Source organism: Trematomus bernacchii, unplaced genomic scaffold (assembly GCF_902827165.1).
Source record: "Trematomus bernacchii unplaced genomic scaffold, fTreBer1.1, whole genome shotgun sequence".
In the NCBI taxonomy this organism is placed as follows: Eukaryota; Metazoa; Chordata; class Actinopteri; order Perciformes; family Nototheniidae; genus Trematomus; species Trematomus bernacchii.
In genome coordinates, this window is record NW_022987739.1 from 7169459 (window position 1) to 7174293 (window position 4835).

A 4835-nucleotide genomic window follows, 5' to 3' on the forward strand; every position below is an offset into this window, starting at 1 on the left:
GTCACCTCTCTCCGGGCCGCTGGCAGAGACTTTCTGCTGACTGTCTGCCTTTGGCCGGAGTTACAGCTCTGTATCCCAGAGCCCCAACACTCAGCTAAAGCATTCCTCCCAACTTTAACCCCACTTTTCTGTTCAGATGAAATCCCATTTGGATTACGCAACAGGTTTTTCCGGTGAGATTTTTTAGCATGAAGAAGATTTTTGTAAGTCTTTCTTCTTTTCTCTCCCAAATGAGACTCAAGCTCATGAGTAAGCTGCAACATCAAATCAAAAACAATCAAATCTTTGATTAGTGCACATTTGAACCTATACTTATTTTTATAGTTTGTGTTTAACATGATTACAACTAGGATTTTTTTTCATTATTAAATTACTTGATGTTTTATAAGTAGCGAGGGTTTGTTCTCAAGTCAAACATCCACACGTAGATGTTTCTTTGCTTTAGTTTGTAACTTGCCTTTTCATCTAGTATAACTGAACTGAAGGGCAGCAATCATTTGCAGCAGAAGCTATTTTATCTGATGAGAATTGGAAAAATGTATTTCTGCCCTTAAGAGACATTTCTGTCCCTTTTCTCAGTTTTTCATTCAATTCTATGAACATTGGCTTCCATATCCTTGTGTGGCAGCTACTGGTAGCCCCCAAACTGCACAGTGAGAGAAGTCTGCAAAAACACAATAGGCCAGCCAGCAGTCTCCAATCAAGCTGTCTGCATGGCATATTGAGTGGCTGGCTGTAATTATATGTACGATAATAACGGGCCCATTGTGAGTGACTACAGCAGGGTGGAGCTCTGACTGCAGGGTGTTCCATCAACCTGTTGTCTTCCGGCTCAGATATGGATAAATACTGACACGATGACTCATAACTGGTCTTTCAAGGCGCTAGTTTATACCTCTGATTCATACTGGTACATAAGAGAAATGGAAAAGAATAAGCATGTGCGCGCCCAATGACACACTCGGGAAGAAAACTCAGACATGCACACAGAGGCATGAAAAGGTTTTGAGAGTGAGAGGTGAATTTTATAGTGAGAGCTCTGAATGGCCAGAGAAGAGAAATGATTGGATGTCTCCCCCACAGGAGCGTGCTACTGCCACCTGGTGGCCATGTTAGGTACAGGAAGTAACAAGCCTCTGCAGGTCTGGATGTACTTGTCGGGGCTTGTAGGTGATACCCGTAGGTTTAGTTGATGGAGAGAATGAATCATCATCTGAAACTCGGGTCCTCCCTTTTTATTATGTAACATTCAGACCTGCTGAGGCAAATCCTTACGAGTCCAACTAGATTTGAATTGTGAAAGTAAAAGCGGTTTGAAATCCTGATGTTTTTCCTCTCTCCTGCACAGAAGGGGAAGGACCCTCTCTACGCCCAGATCAACAAAGGGAAGAAATAAAGAGACACACAGGAAGACGGACCTGAGCAGCACTGAGAGAACAGGAGGAGAACCCTCACCTTGTGTGTGTGTGATTGTGTGTGTGTTTGCGTGACTGGCACATCTCCCAGCCTGGCCAAGCCCTTCTTCTTCTTCTCCTCCTCCTCTTCGGCTAACAGCCTCCCAGGAGGAGCCTCCACGCTCCCTCTGCCCTCCCGCTGTGCTCCTCCTCCTCCTCCTGAGAGGAGTGAGCCCTCTTGGTCATTCACTCCAGGCAGGAGGGATATCAATCACCGAGACGGATCCAGTTCTCCCTCCACTGCGCTGTCTTCTCCTCTCCTCTCCCCTCCCTGTGGCGACTCACACACAGCCTTACAGACATAACCTGCTCCTCCCCTAGCTCCCTTCTTCCTTCCCTCCCTCCTCTTCTCTGTGTTTGCTCGTACACTCCTCCCTCTGCCTCCTGTGTCTGGCCAGAGACTGTGCTGTCAAGGAGAGACTGAATCAAGCAGTGCCTCGCTGTCTCACACACACACACGCACACACACACACACACACGCACACACAGACACACACACACACACACACACGCGCGCACACACGCTCATCAGGATTAGAATGATCATCTTTCATGTAATGGACAGAATGTGCACCTGAAGCGAGTGGATCCTGCAGGAGGAGCTGGACTCTAACGAGCCTATCACAGAGGCCCGTTACTAGGATCACTGCTTCTGATTGGATCGTTGGTTTGGGCAATGTCTCCCAATTCTTGTGAGTGTCTGCTGGATCACTATGCAGAAACAGACTCTCTGGGAGCTACTCACACCCAAATACACACACAACAATCAGCTTACATATACTCCTATCACACACACACACACACACACACACACACACACACATGCAGTCATCTCTCACCCTCTCTAACATACACAGTCATTTGCCAAACGTCTGTCCTCACAGACAGACTCACACTGAGGCCAGAGGACCGGACAAACTGAGGAATGGACGCTGAGAAGGAAGTGTTGCAACAGATTCTGTGATCGAACTGTTCATTCTCTATAGCTTTTGTACAATACTGATTCAAAAAAGAAGAAATTAAAAAATTGAATTTTTATTTTATAAGTCAATCAAGCCGCTGGGGTCAGCTCTGTAGGAGTTATAGAGTCAACATGGCTTTAAGGCATCGGATCGTTGGTTTGCCAAACTCATTTTGTAAATAATGATAACAACAACCATTTTGTCCAATGGACTTCTGTGCCATAAAATAGGAAGGCTTCAGTTATGCAAACTCTCGACGTTAACCCAAGCAATACCAACATATGTTTTCTTTTCCTGTTTTCCCACTATGTTTTGTAATCCTCTAATGTTGTTTTGATTTTGTGCATGGATGTTGTTGGTCTTTGTCTTAACCTCACTTACTAATCCTGTTTCCAGCTGCAAACCCTGCTCGTATCTGTCTTTTCCAGTCCCACCACCTCACATTGATAGCAGATCAGCTTCTGCAGTTTATGTCACCAATGGCCTATGTATGTGTTTCTGTACCTCACACTCTCTATGTTGCAGAGGACATAGTGTCACTCACTGTAACGTAGTCTGCCCCTCCATCCCATTCCCCCTCTATAGTCTTTGAGATACGGTGATGCTCCGCCCATCTGTCTGTCTGCTGGTCAGGTGCCAAACTGCTGCTGTCCCAGCGTCTGTGTGTGGACGGCAGCTTCCTACAACTACATCAACTTTGATGCCAATGACTCCCTATTTTATGGCCAGAGTCCCCATGTCACTGAGAACTCTTTTGGACTATGATGTTGATTAACTTTCAAATTTGACAACTAGAAGATGAGCAGAGAAGTTGAACAAAAAGGGAAACGTCGCTGTTTGAGTACATAACATTTCTAGACCTATTTTAACTTTACCTCAGCTAACAGTTTCTTAATGTAAATTGACACATTATTTTTATCTTTATGAATATGACATTCTACAGTGGGTTTTTAGATGATTTTTTGGTTCTCTCTTGATTTATGTATTCCACCATGTATTACTGTTACAAATAAACACATCCCAAATGACTGATATGTCTATTTATGTGTCTCTGTTGTAATGAGGTTGTGCGTGTGAAAGAGAAAGTGAGCCTAATGGTGTGTGCCTGGCAGAGGTGACCCCCAGTGAGTCTTTAGTTGGTGTAAAGCAAGTGCCACAGTATTTTTGCTGTAATTTAACACGGCTTTAATGGCCTGTCACATTCTGCTACACTGGCAGCCTCTAATGCAAGCTGTCATAAGCTTTATTAGCAAGCCACTTCAGAACAAAGACCTCTTCCTCTTATTTTGCCTCTACCCTCCTCCCTGTGGAAAAGGGAAAAACACATCAAGACAACTTTAACACACTGGTTGATTCAATCATTTTATTCAGGAGAAATTCAAACTAGAAGACCCACTAAACACACTTATCTGTGATATTTTTCCACACAAAAATTAGAATGACAACAATGTCTTCGAAATACCTTGTCCCAGTTACTGGATAATCCACATATCTCACGGTCGGCTGTTTTCTTTGTAAACATTTCTTCGATGAAAGCTGTCAACAGTGATGTCTGAATTGTCTGGAATAACAGGCAGATTATTTTAATTTTATTTATACTCTATTCTTGTTTCAATGTCCCACACATGAGATTCCGTTCACGCCATTGTCTTATTGTGTTGCCAACATTTTGTATTGGATTAAAACATTAGCAGATAGCTACAATTGGAAACATCTGCATAACTGAATACAACCACGGGTAAGTGGAAATGTGTACATGTATATTGGTTATTGGGTGATCTGCCCCTTTTAAGGTTCGTCTAATCTGCAGTTTCTATAAGATTGTTTCTATACAGACAGTAATACAACGACACAAATGTTTTTACATGAGGTCTAAGCTCTTGAGCTGCTGAGTCCCTGTCACACCTGTCAGTGAAAGCTCAGGTTGGCAGTAATATCCTTTAAACTGTGTTATGAAGGCTCTGAGGCCGTTTTTATGTCATATTACAAATGCCTACCTAAATACTATGTAATCTATAATAAACCTGGAATGTTGACAAGCCTCTTTTGCTTCCTTTTATCTTTTCAAGATTAAACTTCAGCTGCAGACAACATGCATCTAATGCTAGATCACCGATGGACAACATCTTCTCGCAGGAGCAAACACACTGCCCTATTGTTAGGATTCAGGATTTACTGTATTGGCAAAATCACAGTGGATATTTAACAGTTTTAAGAAAACAACTCCAGTTGCGAGGTTTCATGACAGTGACTCACATTTGCGCGTAACACCGTGCCAGCCAGGCAACATTCCTGAAGGATAAAAAAAACAATCCTAGCTGTTGAGAGTCATTGCGCTGCTCTAAATGCTCAACCGGGGCCAAGACCCGTTTGACGAGACGGGCTGTTTTGTGAAGATGAGTGTCAGTATTCCTACTCA

At 43.3% G+C, this 4835-nt stretch overlaps 1 protein-coding gene across 1 annotated transcript in view; it reads left to right on the forward strand.

Moving 5' to 3' along the window:
• Positions 1-3444, forward strand: part of dab1a (DAB adaptor protein 1a) — a 69024-nt gene extending 65580 nt beyond the window's left edge. Inside the window, exon 17 of the mRNA XM_034146113.1 lies at positions 1349-3444. The gene's annotated coding sequence lies outside the window, so the exon portion shown is untranslated. The remainder of the gene's footprint in view (positions 1-1348) is intronic.
• The last annotated feature ends 1391 nt before the right edge of the window (positions 3445-4835 follow it).